The sequence below is a fragment of the Carassius auratus genome, chromosome 5 (genome assembly GCF_003368295.1).
Source record: "Carassius auratus strain Wakin chromosome 5, ASM336829v1, whole genome shotgun sequence".
Classification (NCBI taxonomy): Eukaryota; Metazoa; Chordata; class Actinopteri; order Cypriniformes; family Cyprinidae; genus Carassius; species Carassius auratus.
Window position 1 is genome coordinate 17,934,776 of NC_039247.1, and position 21,987 is coordinate 17,956,762.

Sequence of the window (21,987 nt, forward strand, 5' to 3'; positions counted from 1 at the left end):
TGCACAGCTTCTGACTGATCTGTTACCTGCTCTGTAAGCAAATTACATAACTGTGTCATTTTGAAACCTTGCCCCTGTGGTTCTCAAAATAATATGTCCAAATGACTGTTCGCTGTGCCTACACTGACCAGAGAAATGCATCGGTAATTGCTCTAACATCACACATGCCATTTGTGACCCACCTTGAGGTGATCTAAGACATCTAAACTGATCAAAAAACACATTTAGATCTGTCAGGGAGAACACCATTTGAAGCTGAAACCCATTCAGGAAGGATGTCCTTCAAAATGTTGACCTGAGTCTTTTTTTCCCCCCACATTTCTCTCTCTCTCTCATCGGTCCCAAAGCTCTGTGAGGAAACCGAGTAACCCAGATCGGGAGGAAGAGAGGACAGAAGAGGAGATGAAGATTATGTGAGCCCAGACACTATCTCAAATCTCCTGCTGCAAAATGTTATGCCATTATTCAGCCCTCCCCCACCTTGATTTTTGAGTGATGTCACAGTTCGGTTTGAGCGCTAGTGAAACTGCTTGATTGTCGGAAGAATTTCTACGCTGTTGACATTGCGGATCATTAAACTGTGATTGTTGGAGTTAGCGTTTGTCTAAACATGAGTGCCAAAATGACTGGGTAACGCCTATCTCTCGTTCCTCCTCTCTAACGGTTCCTTCTTGACTAACTCCTTCTATTTCTTGGCCTCACTTCCTTTTATGCAGGACGAGGGATGTCGAGTAAATCGGCTAGTTGAAGGATTGCATGAACGACTAGTCGGCTTAAGAAAGCTTGTGTAATTAGGCTGGTTTTGGGTGCACCGAACCTCCATCAGACACATTTCCTTTACATAAGATGTGTTCAAAAACAGCTTGACACACACTGGGGTTTTGAGACACGTTTTTAAAAGTAGAGCTATTTTTAACTTGATATGTCATCTAAGAAAAATCCAATGTTCATGGAGGGATGCTTAAAAACAACTCTAGACGTGACAACGTCATAGGACGCCCACCTGAATGTGGATGAATGTAGCAACAGGACTCTAAAGGAAATTAATTTTAGATTATTTTAAGAGGTTTTTACTGTGCAAATTGTGTAATTGTGTGAAATATAGCACACTTTCAGCATGCTAATAAAAGCATCACATTAAAAATAAAATAATAATACAAATAACTATAATACATATATATATATATAAAACACTTGTGTATGAAAATTCACAAAATTCTCATATCCCCCCACCACTCACTGATGTCCTCACAGCTTGAACCTTGGGGAAAAGGTAACCCCAGGCCTAGTTTCATATTCCATATAATTAAATAATTTATAATATTGATAAATAATGTATATGAAAGGAATATATATATATATATATATATATATATATATATATATGTACACACTATATATAAATATAATTAAATTAAATTAAAAAAGTAGTAACTGTGTCTCAAAATTCTGGTCTCTTCTTGGAAGATACCTGCAACCCCATTTTCGTGTCCTCTCAGCTTGGAGCAGGGGGACAAGGCAGCCTCGGGCCCAGTCTCTCATTAAGGTTTCAGCATGCCGACGCATACCCTCCACCCCCCGTTTGTAGTGGTAAGAGGAACCACCAGGGGCTGGCGCGAGTTACTTCTGTACCGGCTCGGCCCAACCTCATCAAAGCTCGCACTCATAATTTGTCACAGAAAGCAACCAATTAAGATGCGTTAAGGGATGAGGGAGGGGAGGGGAGGGAGAGAGAAGGGTAGACGGGGGAAAGCAATGAAAGATAGCATTTGATTAAAGAGTCAGCGCAGCTGTGGTGAATCAAAACGGCCCAGACTTTCTAAGAAAAACCTCAAACATGGACGAGAGGTTTAGAGCGCGGGGCTAGTGTGATCAGATAAAGTGCTGCTGGTTAACCCTTGAGAAGGAAAAAAGAACGGAAGAAAAGCGAGTGTAAATATTAGATTTTCATCACTTTTACTGGTGGTACGCACACACATGCTGACTAGCCTGACTTTGTACCAAGCCTCTGGATTACGCAGTACCAAACTCCTCCCACTTTGTCCTGTCAGCTATTTATAGTGAAGATATTTATTTTTTTACTCTAATCTATATATATGCAAAGTTTCCTTTTAAGGGTAATGATTTCCTTTTTTCGAGTTTCAGCCTTGTAGTGACATTCAAGATGTCCTGCCATGCATCACTGCAGTTAATCTCAGTCTCTCCCGTATGTGCAAAAAAAGTTCCACAACTTGTACCTTTTTTTTTCATTCTTCTTTCAAATCCTCCATACAGGAGTATCCATGTGTAGTGTGTGATGTGTGCGCGTGTATTTGACTATTTATTTATTTATTTTCTCAGGCTTTACCTTGTTGTTCAGTAGCGTGTCAGGGTTGCACGCATTTGCATAGCTTCCTTTACTGCGTTTCTTGCGTCTTGCAGCTGTGACGGGCCTGTTTTTTTTCATATGTGATCAGAAAGCAGTGACAGCGAAAGTTTTCCGATGCCGCACACTGGATTAAACAGCTTCACTTTTCTGCTTCACACTTTTCAGTCATCTCGAATGAAGGAGAAAAAATATGCTAGTCAAATCTCTGCTCAGAGGAAGAATAAAAAATTGCGAGATACGTATCGCGTGTTGTTTTTTTTTCCTCTTCAGGCATTTATATAAAAAATAATCACCCTTCTAATTGCTGTTATTCTGATGGTAATCGCTCACTCTAGCTAAATAATGACCGCTTCTCGATTCGAATCGATAAGAGCGGAAAAGAAAACAAGCGAAAGCAAGTGCTCACAGCCGGTGTTGTATGAATCAGGTCTGTGTGTGTGTGTGTGTGTGTTTTCCAGAGGCTTATCTACACCATCTCGTTTTTAGGAGGGGGGTTTGGGAAAGTGCAGCCTGCAGAAGGTTGCGAAGGGAGGGAAGCTTTTTCTCAAGGCTCCAGCCACTCGGCAGCACAGGGATCGGCCCGGCGATCTCCCTCGGCTCTCGATCCAGCTGCAGCGTTCACATAACCCCAGCTGTCCCCCTTCGGCTTATGATAGCACAACTCGTCTCTCCCTCCCTCCTTTGCGTTTGCACCCATGGACTTTTCCACTCCCTTCTGTACTGCTGGGCACACATCGGCCCTTTTCCTCCCTCGTACGTTGTTTTTCTTTTTCTTCGTTGTATGTTATTTCGCAGATTTCTATACCCCCCACCCCTGAGAAAAGTCCTATGGCCGTTTGACCCTGAGACGGGATGAGAATGCCCACCCCCTCCTCTGCCGAGCCTTCCTTTCCTCGTTCTGGCGCCGATGGTTGAGACTGTCTTTCTCCTCTTTCCTCCATCCTCCTATCCTATCCTTGACTCTCCCTGGGCCTGCTCCCAGCTCCGGTGTCAGGCAGACGTTCCTGCTGCGCATTATCCCAAATAAACAGCTCATTACACTTGTAATTAACTGAGGGGTCTAGCCAAGCATCGGAAACTAATCCACACCAGCATTCCCAGTCCCTCTCTGTTCCGATTCCGCTGGAGGGGAGCTTGGAGAAAAGAAAAAAAAGTCAGCTGCGTTTAGGATAAGGAAGGAAGGGAGGGAAAGCGGGAAAAAAATATTCAAATCAACTTCCCGAAAAAAAAAAAAAAAGATTCTCCATGAATTGTGCTTGGCTCTTCCTTGTTTTCTCGACCGTCTTAGAAGTGGGTCAGTGACGGACTGCCTAGCAGAACGAGGAAGATAAAAAAAAAGGTCTGTGCTCGCCTTGGTGAAAACAGACTTTTTACGAGCGGCCTGCTTATCCAATTAAACTGTCATAAACACATTAATACAATGGCACATGCCCGTTCAGGGAGAGAGGAAAGAGGCTAACTGCCTCTTTATTAACATGAGGTTTCTTCACCTGCGCGCTGAAGCTTGACAAGAGCAGTTCCTCTTTCTCGCGAAAGATGATGATGAATCTAATAAGATTACACCTCCTACATAACAGGCCTGCAGAGTGCAGCGTTTTTAATCTGACCCGGGAAACAATAACCTGGGGATAACAGCAACCATGTCAATGTAATGAAATTATGTCCATTGTGTGTCCTCTACTCTGGAGGGACCAATCCAATTTAGTTGAAAAAATAAAAACAACTGCAGTTAAAAAAAGAAAGAAAGAAATTAGTGTAAATGATTGAGCATATATTTTAGAGATCAGTTTCTGTCATTTATAATGCATACACCGTAGCCTATACACATATAAATAAAACACCACTTTTTCACTTGCAAAATCCTGCTGCCAAACTCTTTCCCTCAACAGCACTCAAAGTTCAGACTCTACGGTTTAATGTTGTTCTAATCTAACTAAGGTGTCAGGCCTATGTTCAGGCCTCTCTGCGGTCTACAGGTGCTAACGCAGAGTCCAGAGGTCCAATACACAACCCCTCTAGAGAGACACCAGCAGGAAACTAGGGCGAGCTAGCAGGAATGTTTGCCGAGTCAAATTCAATCATGCCACATCATTAATTCACAATCTTAACACTTAGCAACAGGGCTGGGGACGTCGTAGTGTGCTAAGTGCAGAGCTCTTAACACTTAGGTTTGTTTTAATCAAATATACAGTAGGGTTCATAAGGTTGGGCTCAGTGAGATTTTTAAATGTTTCTGAAGGAGTCTCATACACTCAGCAGCGCTGCAATCATTCGATCAAAATACAGTAAAAACAAAACTACTGTGAAATATTATTACAAATTTAAAAGTGTTCTAATGTATTTTACAATGTAATTTATTCCTTTCATGGCAAGGCAGAATTTTCAGCAGCCATTACTCCTGAAAACGTTTGTAACATTGTAAATGTCTTTACTGTCACTTTTGATCAACTTAAAGCACCATTGCTGACTAAAAGTCATTAAAATACATCTTACTGTCTCTTGAAGGGTACAGTAGACACTTTAAAATGAACTTAAAAACCTATTTGCTAATCAAAGTAACTTGAAGTTTTACACACACTAAAAGTAAAACAGTACACTATACAAATTGGTAGTAAGCAATTTATCCTCAGGATAATTGATCTTAAAGCATGTTATCTTAAGGACCTATTTAACGCTTAAATCTGACTTGGTGCAACCTAGTGTACTTAGGTTGATTGAGTAATATAATCATTCACTAAAACACTTTGTTTAGGTTCCTGGCAATTTTTATTACAATTACATTAAATTGTATGTGGTACTTCTACAGGAGGTGGGAAAATAATTTAATGTTCATAAACAGCTCAACTTTTGTAACGAAGAAATAAAATTAGCACTTCACTTCTAAAAATATTCCATGACGTGGACATCGCTCTATTAGAGTACACTCCATGCCTACGCAGTATTTTTTTCTCTCTTCTCTTCCACGCTACCTTCTCTTTGCCAACCATGAAGACCATAAACCAAGCTCTGTCGCAAGCCTAACTTATAGTCATATGACTGTTTTCCGCTTAATAAGTTCCTGTTGAAACCACACATATCAAAGTCTGTATAGGGAAAAGCATGATATTAAGAGAATACAATGTGAATATTGGGTTGTGGGGGGGGACAGGAGAGCCGCCAGAGTCCTGGCAGGTATCTCCCTTCCTTTCCTCATCTATTTATAACCTGTGAGCCACTCTGATCCAAAAATAAGACAGTGACCAATTTACCCTGAACAATACTGCAGGCTCACAATCGTAGTCCCTGGCACACATATGCACATACAGGCAGACGAAAAAAAAAAAAAAGTCAATCTCATGGCTGAGCTATTTCTGGTGGGAAGGCAACATTTAGGAAGTGTGGGCCATGGGCCAGCGAGCAGTTTAATGACACGCCTGCATCACATGGACTCTTGTCACAGGAGCTCCCGCCATTGTCAGGGTTGAACGCGGGCATGCGCACACACACACACACACACACACTCAAGGTTATTTGTTTTTCCACAGGGGCTGTAACAGAGCAGCTGCAGGTGAAAGGAGCCACCTCCGCACTTCACCATACAAAGCAGAGAGCACTCCGTGGCCTGTCCTACACTGGCCAGCAAACCCTGAAGTTTCAAATGAAGTGCTGCTCTTATTAATTATGTATACAAGTAGGTGCCGCACATTTCCTTTCCTTCTTCTCGCTCTCACTCACTCACACTTTATATCTCCCGCTCTCTCTTTCATTCTCTTCTTTTCCAGATGGAGCATCTGCAATAAAATTAATGACATCATTGGCTGTACTCCGGAGTAACTACTGGAAGAAAAGTCATACATCAAAGTAAACAGTATACTGTGGAGAAAGGAAAAAATACTTTAAGAACTATGAGGAAAAATCTTGGCTCTTAGACTTCTCTTGTTCCATTGTTAAAAAGAGAAAAGAAACAAATACATTTATATGTATTTTCTTTCTTTTTTGGTCATTTTCTATCTAACAATAGAAAAAAATATATAATATTAAAATAATATAAAGACAAAAAATTCTAAATATACATGATATTTACTGTGCAAGATTTAAACTATTTTGTTATCTATGAAAACATATAAATGTACTTTTATTATTTTAGCAGATGCTTTGATTCAAAGCAAATTATAAATGACGAATTTGTGATTTATCATAAGGGGACGATAACACAAGAAGTACCAGCAATATACAATTTCAAAACAAGGAAGAGATAAGTTTTCAGTTTTCCAAAACAACTTAATACTATATATATATTTATACAATCCTAATATATTATTTTATACAGTCTAAAATTAATTGCACCGAACATTTAAAGTAGAAATAAATTGAATTAAGATGGAACAAACAGCCAATGGCTGAAACTGGCTCGTTTGATTGGTTGTTTTGGTGGTGGGTGACAGCTTGCTGAAGGACCCTCTGCAAAAGCCACCACAAACATAAAGGCATTAAGTGTCACAATGCCAGGCTCGCAGACACATCTCCTCTTCTGTTTTAACGACTTTTCTTTTTCTTTCTCTTCCTCGGATCTCGAGTGTCCAGCGCGGCATGCTTTTTCCAAAGTTTCAGCCTCCGATGCTGACAGGCCGCTGTTGAGAACGGCACAGATGACTGCAGAAAGACACACGTGTGTAGCTTGGCAGGACACCGCTCGTGAGAGCTGCTCTTGCGAGCGCCCGAGAGGCTGTCTTTATAAGCTCGGCTGAATGAAACACCTCAGCCTCACACTAATGAAACGAAACTCTTATTTCCATCCACAGTTTTATGTTCAAGCCTATTTGAATCATGTCTGGCAGTTGTCTGTGTTAGCCTGTGTTTAGTACCGAACAAGCTAAAAAATAACACGTGAAACAGTGTGCGATGATAAAAATCACAGCGTTGCAACGCTCTGAAAGTGTCAAGAGGACCTTCGAGTCCGTTGTGTTTTCAGAAATTGCTAAAAATACACGCCTTGCCAAACGGCACTGTGCTACGGACAGCTCCGGCGACAGAGACGTCTGGGTTATGAATGTTATGTGAAGCTGGGGCATAGAGGCCCCTCTGTCCCCCCTCTCACTGGAGAACCTTACAGAATGACTGGGCTATGCTGCCCCACTGACAAAGATAAATTACATTTGCTGGAAAATATTTCAGCATTTTCCCCCTCCCCTACCCTCTTGACTTGTCTCCCATTTTTTTATTTTATTATATATATATTTTTGTAAGATTTTCTTTTCGTCGCATTTTTGGCCCTCGTCCACCAGTGTGCCATGGGTCCCTCTGCTATGAAGTGAGACGCACACACTGTGCCACTGTGCTTTATCATGAAATGCACCGTCCATCTCCAGTGTTTAAGCACGGAGTCAGCAAACGCATATCCACATGGTTCAAGAAAAAAAAAAGATGGATTGCCATCGAGACTTAGAAACTTGACCGGATGTATTTATTTATTTATTTTGCATTAAAATAGGAAAGTGTGAAATCTCTGATCTGGTTCTTAAACTGTATATTTTAAATCACCAACTCTAACATGAGTGCAACATCCACAAAAAATAAATAAAAAGAAAAAAAAGAAAAAACACACATAGACACTTTAAATACGGAATGCTGGATTGCATCAAATATACATGCCTAGATAAAATAAGCTCTTGAATGTAGGGATGAACCTTTACCTAAACTGTTTTAACTGTTCTGTGGACTCTTGTCTAGCTTAAAATGTGCTCTATTTTCCTAGGATACTGACCAAAGTGGATATTTAAGGAGAGCAAGGACAGAAGGGGCTCCCTGCTGGACCACCCAAAGCTGAAGAGGAGTTAGATGAAACAGGAGACACCTTTACTCCTCTGACTGATTTACTAATCTGGTGTTCGCTGTGTGATCTGTTGCGCACATTCATTCGGCGTACGCACGCACACGGACTTGTCTGTCATCGCAGCCTCCTTGTAGCAGCCTCTACCAGCTTTCTATCATCTGCTCATTTACAAATACACAGTAAAATATAATTTTTCTTAGACCAAGCAAATACACAACTCTACTACTATTTCCGGCTACATTCAAGCAGACTTCTACAGCATACATAATAATTACTGTGTGTTCGGTACATACTACGTCAACCCACAGCAGATCTTTAGAACAGAGAAGGCTCAGCTGAAAAATGCAATTTTATGCAGAAATATTCTTTTCACAATGTAATTAAACATCAAAGGCAAGGACTATTCCTCTGTGATTGAGCAGCACTCTGGCGAATCAGCTCCAAACACCACCTTCCACTTTACAGCGAGAAAGAAAGTTGCCAAGCGTCACTGCTAATTACAAAATAGAGACAGACGCAAAGTTAAATTCATGATGCTAAAACCAGGACAGACTCGTGTGCGCTGAGTACGCTCATCTAATGCCAAACATCATAACCTCTTTGAGGGTAAAAGTGACTTATTTGCTTTATTAAACTAATTTTTAAGCCTAGTAAAAGAAGCTGAGAGAGTATGGAAACAACGATATGAGAAAATGAACTGTGCTGTGTTATAAAATGGGGCTGATATTGCTGAAGAGTTACAAAGAAAATACTGATTTTTTTTTCTTTCTCCGTAAGCTCATGAAACTTACTGAGAGATTGTTAGAAAATGTTTGGTTTAAACATGTAGAATGATTTATTTGGTGGTGGTGGTGGGGGGGGGGGTAATTTAGAACACATTTTGATGAATACCTATTACTTCGAATTAATAACTACATCATTTTCGGCATAATGCCTGCCTTTGCTTGAAGATTAATAATCATTCATTACACTGCACATGCTTTCTTTGACTGACAGAAAAAGAAATGTAATTCACCTATCATTTTCTTTCAACAAATAACCCTGAAGACAGTACAACCCAGTGTAAACTTGTGCTTCGGAGGGGCACACAAACTGCCTGTAAATGCCCCTGACAATCGGCTCAAGTACCTCAGCCAATCAGAGTGACACGTGGAGAGCTGATCCCTCTCTGAGAGAAGTGTAAGGCCATGTTGTCACTGCTGGTTTTGTGAATCAACAGAAGCCAAATCCCTGGTGATTTCCTAGAGACGACAGGTCTGAAGAGGACCGCTCGTGTTTGTGTGTGTGTGCGTGTGTGTGCGTATATGTGCACGGCTATTGAGTGTAATCATATGTTCACATGAGAGTGTGTTCTTCTTTTTCCTCTTGGGCAGATTAAGCAAACACTAAATCCCAAGAGAACAACAGGTCAGACACTTACACACATGTACATACACACACATACAGGAGCTTCATTGATTGTGTTTGCCTGTCCGACAGTATAGGCTGAAAGAGAGTGCACTTGAAGAAGTGACAGAAATACAATACATGACGCCCTTTTGCAGTGAGAAATTGTACCCGTCTGAAAATTTGCAGTGCTACTTAAACTGATCAAATAAAAACTATGACGTGTTAACTATCATATTATTTCATGCTTAAGTAAAGGAATGCAAGAAAAAAAATTGTTAATACATAAAAAAGTGCCAAAAAGTAAATATCCTGCAAATTAAACAATCACATTCTTTCATTTACATCTGCATCTGTCTTCACCTTTACTTGTAAAAGAATGCAGATTCTCATATATTGCAACTACCAGCTTAATTAATCACTTCAAAATGTAATTAGATTATAACAGCTTCTTACAGTAGCTCCTGAAAAAACTAATATAAAAAGTGTTGCTCACACAGATTCAGCTCATTCCAAATGCAACATTTAAACATATATATATATATATATATATATATATATATATATATATATATATATATATATATATATAAACATAAATAACTTCTTTGTCTAGATAAAAACACTTTAATTCATTATGATAGGATGAAATTGTACATTGCTAACAATTGACCCTCTAAATAACTGTTCTCTCTAAATTTATTCATAATATTTATTCAAATATATATATATATATATAATAAGTTTGAATGTATATAAACTTGTTTAAAGCTAGTAATCTTCCCTTTAAGCTTACTGAGACTGAAAACTATGGACTTAGGGCAATAAAATATGGTCTCTTAGCCAGAGTTTAGGTAGTAGAATATTTATAGTGTCTAGTATTACTAATATTGCTATTCACGATGCTGTGGTTTCTTTCTTTTTATTTTATTTAGTTTTATTTATGTATGAATTTACTAGCAAAAGTTGGTCTAATTCAATTTTAGGCTGTGGCGCTTGATCTGCCGGCAGTTAAAAATAATATAGTCAATGACGCGAATGAAAGTTGAACATATTTGAGCGCCCGTTAATTCATCACTGCATTTATCGGGTGATGACCCTCAGACCTCCACACATCACCGACCAGCTCTTTTACAATATTCACAACGGCAGTAGCTGTTCATTCACGAGCGCTGTTAAGAGAGTCGGCTGATTCTGCGAGCTGATAAAACACTTTAAAAGACCCAAACAAAAAGCACGCGCCTTTTTTCTCTTTAAAAAAATCTCTAGACGCAAAGAAACAGAAGTTTGTGCTTCTCATGTCAGTAGTCACAGAAGTGACGTGAGCTGTCATGTCAACTCTCTTAACGGAGCTACATCACCTCTCTCCCTTATTGGGTTAGTATAAAAACTCATCGAATAATTGTTTACCAACAATGTCACATAATGTATCAACGAACTGTCCGGTACCAGTGTGACTTACTTCATGGTGCGTCTGAAGTGTGTCCGGTGAAGTTTGTCCTGCGGTGTGACGGAAGGTGTTGAGCCGCCGGGTGGACTTCACCGCTTCACCCTTAAAATCCACCAAAAATCACAAGCACCAGAAACAAAATAAACTGCCGTTTTCTTAACGCGTGTTTCTTTTCTCGTGTCTAATAAAAAAGCGTGTCAGATGCTGAGGTTGGTGTCAGTCGTCCACGGTGAGGAATGATTAAGACGTTATTGCGACTGATGATGTTGAGCTCCGCGCCTCTCTCTCTCTCTCTCTCTCTCTCTCTCTCTCTCTCTCTCTCTCTACGCAGGGCAAATAATCGGGTTTACTCTTGAAAGGGGGACGGGCTTACATCATTCCAGTGTTTTACTGAAAGAAGCGCAACACTAATGCGTTTTTATCTCCTGCCTGATAAAGTCAAATCACATTGTGTATAGTGTCAACGTGTGCCTGTTCACAGTGATACTTTTAGTTTTGTGACTTTTAATGATCTTTTAAATAATTTGCAATTTATTTAAACGGAAAATTATATATATATATATATATATATATATATATATATATATATATATATATATATATATATATATATATATATATATATATATAGGCCTATATAATGTTATTTGTTGTTGTTTTACTATATAGATATAGTTATGTTAACACTTTATTTTGGTGTCCTTACATGTTAGACATTAGCTACATGTAGGATAATTATAGGCTAGTGATAACAATAACTTATGCATGATTACACTGGCTACAACTAAACCTAAACCAAACCCTCTTCCTAACCCTAACCATACAGTACATGTAGTTAATTAATATTACTTAGTACTTAAATGTCGCCTATAATTACACTGAAACAAGAACCTGTAACAAGGATTTAGAATCAATAGTTCTAGCCTGATGCAATAAATGTAAAATATTTGAACAAATGTAAAACTGAAGTTAATTTGCTGTTTTATATTTTGAAGTATATTCGAAGGGAAAACCTGCAGTTATATGTTTATCACATGTTTTCAATAACTTTGAGTTTAATTAGCAATAAAGAAAATCAAGCTGCAACATTGTAAAGATAATTAAATAAGTGGAAACAAAGATATTGTTATGTGAAAACATAAAAAACATTTTTCTCCTACATAAAACATAATTTCTCCTAGCACTTTAATTCATAAATTGCATAGATTAGTGCCCTCTCATAGCCCAATCTTCTCACCATATATTTAAATGAGTTTCTATATCACTGGAGATAAGTACTTTAACACATGCTAAACATGAATAAATCACGCATCTAACTGATGAATCAAGAGATGATAATTAAGAATCTTGGCTGCAATCACCAAAACTCTCCATGCCAAAGACCACCTTGTAAATGTTCAGAAATAATCATTGAATTCACGTTAAAGGGTTAATAAAGGAATAGAAACTATCATATTGCTGTTTTTTCAGTTCCCCATCTTAAAGCAGTCATCTGAATTTCTTCATGCTGATATTTTGTTGTTATGTGAAGCTATTTCCTTAGAATTAACCTTAAGCACCACTTGAGTCACTGACAGACAAACCAGTGGTAGAAGTAAAACATGAAATTAGTTAATGAATTAATAAAACCTGCTAATCTGCCTGACAGACTGTAACTGGACCCAGTGGTATCAGCTTCCGTGAGATCCACCCTCTGGCTCACAAGACACTGTAATCTTGAATTGCATTTTTATTGGTAATTTCAATATCTAGATCAATACAGCTTCGGTTCCACCAGCTAAAGTATATAATACCACATTCTAATAGGCTTGCTGCGGTAGTCAGTGTTACCAGTATTACCCGGTGTTCGGCCCCACACCGAAAAACATTACTCGATCACTGTGACACCGCCCCCCACTGTCGTTTTGCTTTTTTTTTAATACTAATAAAAATCGTTTAGTTCAGTTGGACAATGGATGCTACAATTGTAAACTGAAAGCATCTTCTCTGCTCTATCCAGCGTGCACTGCAGAGTCGCAGCAAGATTCAGATTTCACTGATCACGTGAACAGAGTGAGGTGAGAGAGGTGCTTTCAGTGGGCTGTGGCTAAAATGGATACATCTACATCCAGAAGTTAACAATAAATGTAATTTTCTACCAATTAAATTGTGTTTTATTAACGTCTCCACCTACCCAAACCCTAAACCTAATCCTAACAATAATGCAAATACAAATTATTGTTATTCAGCGTGACAGAAATACACCACGTCCACAAAAATGACGTGAATACTGAGGAAACAATGGCAGACAGAGGACTTGTCTTTCAAGCAAAATGCAAAGTAAACTAATAGACTGCTTCTTAAACCAGAGAATGTGAACATGTTGGTTTTCTTGGCACTGTCACCGACAGCCAGTTTAGTGAATTTTTTTCTTTTTTCATTTCTGTTTGTTTACTTGTCATTACACTAGGCTTTTCTTATTTTTATTCATTTAATTCCACAGTTTTTGCTAAACCTTCTCTAATTTATTAGCAAAAATTTAATACAGCATATGCTTTTCATTAAGAGTAACAATGAATCTATCTTTCAAGCATTTGTTTTAGTCGTAGAAATTGAAAGGTGCAAAACGTAAGCACAACAGACAATTATCTTCTTGTAAAATGTGACAAGTTTTATCAGATTCTCTGATTCACCACGCATTAACACCATACAGTTCCTTACATTTGGCCAGTCAGCTATATGAGTCAATGGAAATGCTTTTAGCCTCGGGATCAGCAGGCCACAATATCACTTTTATTTACTTGTATGTCTATAAAGCATGTATATTATGCTATACCCACCGTGTTCACAATTCCTTCAGTTCTTCCAGCTCCAGCACACAGATTTACCAGGAAGACCCTCTTAGGTTTCAGAGTGCAGTTTTGTTTGTGTAGTTGGCACCTGGTGAAGAGAGAGAGAGAGAGAGAGAGAGAGAAATTATTTCTGTGTTAATAGCTATCTAGGCAGTGTATGGCTGGGGGAACTACAAAAGGAATAAATAAATCTATAAACAATGTTATTGAGTTTCCTCTTGCATATTAATGTGGTAGGTAAACTGGGTAAAGAACAGGAAGAGGAACAGAAACAACAGTAACTACAGCAACTACACCAACTATATCATTGATGTTGATCTGCAGAAGCATTTGCAGTTTTAATCCACTTGCCCTAGACTTTATTTTTCATTATTTTATATGTGTATGTATATAAAAGAACGTTTTATATATTTATGTGTAAAACAAATATTTATTTTACACATTTTAAATATATTTGGTTTGATTTTGGATTGGCAAATTTAAGAACATTAGTTCAGTCTACTAAACATTGTGCAGACGGGGTAGATGTTCCCTAAAGGCACTTTACTGTAACATCTCAAAAGAGGGTTTCTGTCAATGGAAACTTAACAACATAAAACACTGTAAAGATTAGTTAGTTTTCCTGACCTAATTTACAAACAGACAGACACATACTGGATACATGTGTATACACAAATGAATTATTCTCCCTCTTGTTTTCTTTGGCTGTCGATCGCTACCAGACTGTCGGTCTAAACTAACCCTGCTTGCCATCACTCAGGATCAACAGTCCTACTTCCAGTAAGTTCAAAGCCACAAGGAAAGTGTCCAGTAGTGGTTATGTCATTTCGTATACACATACAAGAGGCTTTCAGAGAAAGGTAATTTTGAGGTTTCGGCCTCATTGTTCATGTTTGCAACGAGCAGATGGAAGAAGATGGAAGATAAATACACAATGTTAGTGGCTGACAACAATCCCGCCTACGTTGTTTTCTTTTCAGGAGCCCGGTAGTTACCCATGTGTGTCTTATTATCTTCAGTCAGACGTTCGGGAGGATAGAGGGACAAGGCCTCTATTTGGTTTTATTTTAAGAGCATGATAAACATCAACACGTTTTCTTTGGCAAACAGGAACCAGCAAGGCTGTTAGTGTATGAGTGTGTGCATGAGTCTACGTGTGTGTAATCTGTTGCTGATCACACTCATGTGAAAACACAATCTGGCTGTCAGAGCTGATAACAGTGTCAAGTGCTCAAACACCAGCGCTGAGCTTTCACAGTGCATGAGAGCGCCGGGATGAGCCTGTCTCCCAAGTCTGGCCGGATCATAGATTCTTCTTTTCCCCTCCTTATTTTGTCAGTTTATCTCACTCCTCCCCTCTGCTTCTCTCTCTCTCTCTCTCTCTCTCTTTGCAACCTTAAAATTTCACCCGGTTTCCTCTCTTTCCCTCTTTCCTCTCCTAAACTTTGAAGTTTTAGATAGGCAGACAGAGGAAAAACACACTTACTAACTGGGTATTTATGCAGCACAGAGTTACGTAAGAGTCTCAAAGTGGGTGTAAATTTTATATTATATATTTTTTTATTTTGTTACTTCAATTCAGTATCTATTTGTCTCAGTATGTATTTGAAAATTGTACATTTAAATAAATGTATAATAATATATAGCTATAATAATAATAATAATAATATTTTATTATTATTATTATTATTAATAACCTATTTATTAATATAAACCCCTACCCCTTTTTTTCCTTATTCATATGTTTTGGTGCCCTATAGTCAAAAGAAAAACACATATGAAATGTGTTGTTTTTCAAGATATTAAAAAGGCACTGGGGTATTTGAGACCCCAAACAAGACTTGGTGGATGAATAAAAACATGACATGGAACGTCTGAAATCATTATAATTTTAAGCTACAGTATTATCATACAGTAGCTGCACACAAATGTATAAGACGTGCCACTGCATGCTCACCTTACAGTGTCATTAATTCATTTCATAAAGATCCTTCATGCTAACTGAATTTGATCCACCCTTTTGATTATTTTTGGCCAATCTGGAACAGATATTAATCAGATGATTCACTTCATCACACCAGCCATTTAAGATCAGGATTAATAGTTCTCAATGCAGGCAGAGATCTCATCTTACATTAGCTCTGACCCTTCAAAAAGTCCTTATCTACAGCAAGCCATTCTTATACGGCTGCAACTTTCAATGGATCTCAAAGTAATAAAAAAGTGCAACTTTAACTTTCCAAGAATACATTTTACTTAGAAACTTCTGAAAGTGCATAGCTGATGAAATCATCACGGTTTGAGCTCTCTCTTCATTGCATTTAAATAGCACCTGAGCTCACTAACACATATTGTGGTTGGAAGAAAACCGGTAGCGAAGGGTTGACTCGTCTGGGGACAAATTTGGTAATTTGCATGTTCTGTTGGGCAAACAGCGCGTGAACGCTACACTTTTGATTCATTATAGATGAACCACAAGCAGCACAACTCAGTTAAGCCTTTGTGCAGGATGCTGCTGCTCTGGTTTCAGTAAAGCTGTGTGCTGGAAAAAGCCACCCCAGTTCCAGTTACCCTGCACTCTACTGAAGTCTTTGTCTCCCCTGTCAATACACCTGTACTCTGTCCCACTTGCTAATGGAGGCCTAAATAGGAGTTAGTGTCAAATGGCAGTAAAAGTTGAAAACTATATATCTTTTAGCATGTATGAGCACAGCTTTAGGGACACTTTATTTGAACAGTTCTCTGCCTCATGAGTGAAATGTGTAACTGCAATGTATTCCTCTTCCAGCAGGGGTGCACTAAGGCTTTCTCAAGGATGAGTCCACCCTGTCCATCAGCTAATAATAGCAACAAGCATTTAGCAGCATGACTAGAAGTAACAAGCATTTAAATAAATAAAATATATACTAAGTTGCAAATCTCTCAATTCACCAATAAAAACACTGGCACATACTCTCTGTCCCATACTGAGAGCACCTTAAATTGTCAGTCATCATACTCTAATGATTTTTCCTAATTTGACCAGTGGAAACTTATTCACTCATAACCTCTGTGAAACTTGCACAGTTATTTCATTGTTTCAGTAAGGTTTCTCGCTCTCTCTCTCTCTCTCTCTCTCACAACGGTGGCACTTAAAAAGATGCCAACATCACATTTTTCTGTCTCCAGACTTATATTAAGAGTGCCAGCCGGTGTTTCCTGAGCTTGGGAAGAAGTTGGGTCCTAACAGATGGTGGGCATTATGGACAGTCAATGGAAATTCTACCTATATTTTCTTATATTTGTTCCAAACTGCTCATAATAGTTCCCTTACCGGACAGTGTAGATTATCTGTGCAGGGGGTGGTTACATGCATGTGCTGTATAAGTATGTCTGATGTGTTTTATTTCAGAAATATTTTGCCACAAAAATTTATTAGCCATCTGCAGTTCTTTCAAATGCAGTTCTTTTAGTCTCTTTCAAGACTTCACTCTTTGTCTGTTTCATTCTCTCATTTATTCTCTCTCTTTCCAACAATGCTGAAACTGCTGCACAGCTACACTCGTGCACACTTCAGATGGTAAAGAAATAAAACTCACTTTTACACTTTTAACTCTCTTGCGTTCTCTTCTCAGACTGAAGTAGATAAAAAGGAGCAAGGTCCTGCTGACCTGAGACATGAACTGAGAAGCCCCTACTCTATGCCCGCAGAATAGACTGGATCTTAGGCCCGCAGTGGAAAAGTTGTGTTATTATAACGGCCTTACCCATAAATTACACAAACCAAGATTTTACAAAGCACCTTTAGAGAATAAGCTCACCTAAAACTAAAAACTCTCTCATTATTTCTCTCTCATGTCCAAACACACTAAATGTACACTACTTTTCAAAAACTTGGAGTCGTAAGATTTTTTTTTACAAATGTTTTGTGTCAACAAGGCTGCCATTGTTTGATACATTTACTTTAAAAACATTATTATTGTGAACAATGACTGCAATTTAAAAAAAACGTAAAAAAATTGTAAAATGTAATTTATTCCTGTGATGGTAAAGCTGTATTTTCAGCAGCCATTACTCCAGTCTTCAGTGTCACACGATCCTTAAGAAATCATTCTAATATGCTGCTCAAGAAACATTTTCTGTCAAAAAAATAATAAAATAAATAAATAAATCAAATAATACAAAATATATATATATCCAGAATTGCAAGGTCATGCTCACAATTCACATTCCTTGTATGGAAAATAACACATTCCATTATATTTCTCCTCACAGAGGAAAGTCAGTCATACAGGTTTAAAAGTAAAAATAAATAAATAAAATAAACAAATTATAATGACAGAATTTTCATTTTTGGTGAACTGTCCCTTAGGAGTTGTAGATATTGATGATTTTAAAATGTTTCATTATTGTGAGCCACTTTAGAGAAGTCATATCATAAAATGGATGGATCTCAAGTTCTCATTATATTTCCAGCAAAAGCCACTAAATTACTATTTAGATAAAATAAAATGTTTTTTTTTTTCAGAAAATCTGAAATCCACCCTCACACACACACTTGCTGAAGATTCACACTGGAGAATATAGAAGCATAGGAGCGCTGAGTCTAATGAGTGATCCTGGATGTACACTTCTCCTCGCAGCGCAGCTCTGCTGAACGGATGCCGCCTAAACCTCTTTGTGCCTGCAATAGCACCCCAGACTCATTCTTATTCAAACAAGATGAGACTGGAGGCAGGCAACAGAGATTAGCCTGAGATCAAAAGGCGGTGAAGCGCTCGTGTTTTGTAGATTCAGACGGGCCCCATCCAACATGCAAGATCCACGAAAGAGCAGAGCGCTGCGCCGACGCCACCCTCTCCAAGGGGCAGAGAGGAGTTAGATGAGGGAAAGTGAATAAAGGAAGAAAGGAGCAACGACAAACGGCCAAGGCTACAGCTCCAGTGTGAAAAACTGGAATTAGATTATGAACAAGAGAGAGAAGAAAGAGAAAAAAAAGAAAAAGTAAGCCGCCACTGCAAGAAATTATAGTAGGACAAAGACGATTGTCCCTTTTTTTTCAACGCAAGAGAAAGAAACCATGTGTTTCCATGTGTTTAAAATGTCACCATTTTCTGAGAATTAGCTTTAAATATGAAATACTCGTCTGACAGACAGTAACATGGAAGCATGTAACCTAAGAACATAGCATCTGGATCTGCAATATGCAACATAAGCATGGTAACTACTGCAACGCCTGCGTGCCAACTGTGATTAATATAAATAAACGTGGGGGGTTCATTTCTCAACACCGTATATGTTTTGTAGTTCATTTAAACTTAATAGCGACATTAGTGCACAAACAGGTCTGTCTTTGTCGCACCCTTAACGCCGAACGCTGCTGCTACTTGCAGTTCATAGCTAAAGTCAGATCACTTATGCTTTTAGATGAGCTGATAAATACGAGGGCAAGCAAACACTGCTGACTGCCATATTTGTGTAATTTCCAGGTAATTTGTGGCTATTAAAGATTTTGAAAAGAACACAAGAGCCTGCAGGAGCTTGGGAGACGAGGACTAGTTCAGGGAAACACACACACACACACACTCACACACGCAGACAAACCGAATCCTGACATAGCCACTGGCGAATAGACAGAGAAGGGTTCAAAAAGAAAAGGGTGCCTTCTCTACAAAGTGCATCACCTTTGCTGTGAGAAAGCAACGTTCTCTCCCAACCACAATTCAGATCAAAGATTTGTATTTATTTATTTATTTTGGCAGCGAGAAAGTTTTTCACATGACAAACATGGGAGCTTTGGTAAACTGGGTCAGAGCTGCCTTGCCTGCGTCTCCATGGGGTGGGATGGTGGGGGGTGCAGAATGTCATACTCTGAACACCCAGGAAGAGAGGGATTAGATGGCAGAAAGCTTGTAAGTGATGCTTTCTTAAAAAATATGCTGCCTCAGAAATATTATTCTCAGAATACGCTAGAGGAGAAGGCAGATTGAATCTGGATTTTATTCTCAAAGGACTAACCTGATGTCAAATTGAACCGCATATTGTTGAGTCTTGTAAATATTATAATATTATAAGTAAATAAAAATCTATCTATGTCTCTGAAATAATTATTTTTGATAGAGAAAAAAAATCCCATCCTCCCGTCTATCCAATATATACAGTTATTATTATACTGATGCGATTTTTCTTTACATTTTCTATATCTCTCACAATAACAAACGGTATTCCTCAAGTTTCTTTCTTTTTATACACTTCCCACAGATTCCCTGAGTTCCCATGTGCAAACTTTTCAAACCGTTCAGACCATTTCTGCTAGCGTAAGCTCACCGATTCCCCTGTTATAACTTATACTAAGGCCTGAGTGATACAAACTGATATTGATTCAGTAGTGGCTGCTAGCTAGAAGTGAAAAAAATCTACACTGTGCTGAGGCTCGGAGGTTTCCCCCATGTTTCACTTCAAATGAAGCAAATACTGTAGTTGATGGATTCAATTACTCTAAACATGAGTTCTAGTTAAGTCTGACATTGAGGAATTAGAACAACATAAACACATCAAATAGAGTCCTCTCATGTCTGTGATCAGTTGTAGATTACCTATACAAATGAGTACAAATCATTTTGTGGATTAAATAGATGTTTTGTTGTTTCGGAGCCCTTAAATTTCACGGTTCAAACTGTTTGAACTGAAACCCCCTCACAGAAGAACAAATAAAACACCAGTCTCTACCATGCTCGGCCACTATGCAGTTCTCAGTTTTTCCACAGACATACTTTTTCGGCTCATCACAATTGGGGAAGGAGGAAGGGAAGAGCTCGGAGAAGACAAACTCACCGGTGCCGTTCTTGTGCTTCCCCAGGAAGTCACACCCTGCAGCTCCAGCTGTGGGCCAGGTTAATCGAATTCATAAAAAATAAAATAAATAAAACAAAAAGAAACGAAACAAGAGAAATGCCCTGCATTAACGGAGCCAGACCAGCTGGCTTTCAGCAGAAACCCGATGTGGGTTGTGTTGCCCTGCAAACGTTCTTGAAACTGAAAAGGTTGCTATGCATACACACAGAAATGAGACACTTGCTCCCTAAACACACACCCCCATGAAAAAGTGGCCCATAAGATTTGTGGCACAAGTATTTGGCAGTGCCTGATCTCCACCTGTTCCCATCTCTCCAGGCTCAGAGGTAAATTTAGGCTCGAGAGATATCAGTGACACTCATACCTTTGTCATTCCTGGAATTGCTATCCTAACTGTCATCAAAATCATCAAGCAAAATAGACAAGCCTTACATAAGAACATACATTAACATATCTATCTATCTATCTATCTATCTATCTATCTATCTATCTATCTATCTATCTATCTATCTATCTATCTATCTATCTATCTATCTATCTATCCCACATTTTAATTATAAAAGCATTTGTGAGAGTGTTGAGTAAAAGCAATGATTCATGTCATTGATCGCCATTATTTCTGTACGGTTCTAATTAATACCACAAACACTGTAAGGCCAGCCACACAATGTGTAATTTCAAGAAATATTTACAACAATCCGATTATGAATGATATTTTAACCTGGAATAGTGCAACTACAGGGAAGACAAGCATTTCCCGCTTCAAAAGTGTATTCCCAGGGGCTCACGGACTTCCATTCTCTCAGTGACATTGCATTTGCATTGACCCTGTTTACAATATCCTGGGGATATCTGACCTTTAATGGGAATGGGTTTTGGTAAGAAGGAATGAGTTCTTCATACATAGCTAATGGACATTTCATTGAAATGGGACACAAATATATGACAAAAATAGTTAAAGTGTAACAGGGGAAGAGGAAACTATTAAGCCGGGGAAAAAAAACATAATTATCCCATACTGTACAGAGCATAATTTCTTTGTAATTGCATTTATTATTGGCCCTCTCCACTTATCTTAACTTAGTTATGATTCCATGCCTCATTCAGCATCCAGAGCGACAACCTGGAAAACTGCATTTCTGAGTCAGCACACCTTTCCTGTTTTGTCCTTCTTTGCTGTCTCTCTTCACTCCACTTGATTACTCACAGACAGTTCCTTCCAATATTTATTCAACTCATTTTTAAGCTGCAGTGTCTCTGCTGGCCAGCGAACATGCTGTTATAGCACTCAACGCTGGACACAAGC

General features: G+C 38.6%; 1 protein-coding gene across 7 annotated transcripts in view; it reads right to left on the reverse strand.

Moving 5' to 3' along the window:
- The window catches only part of LOC113079191 (myocyte-specific enhancer factor 2C-like), a 68,646-nt gene extending 47,773 nt beyond the window's left edge, over positions 1-20,873 (reverse strand). The window contains exons 1-2 of one of the 7 annotated variants that reach the window (XM_026251409.1): positions 20,661-20,873; positions 13,836-13,935 (exon numbers count right to left, since the gene is read on the reverse strand). The gene's annotated coding sequence lies outside the window, so the exon portion shown is untranslated. Of the gene's footprint in view, positions 1-11,028; positions 11,455-13,835; positions 13,936-20,660 lie in introns of those variants that run through there. The other 6 variants (XM_026251436.1, XM_026251442.1, XM_026251416.1 and 3 more) reach the window with 6 other exon arrangements.
- Between the last annotated feature and the right edge of the window lie 1,114 nt (positions 20,874-21,987).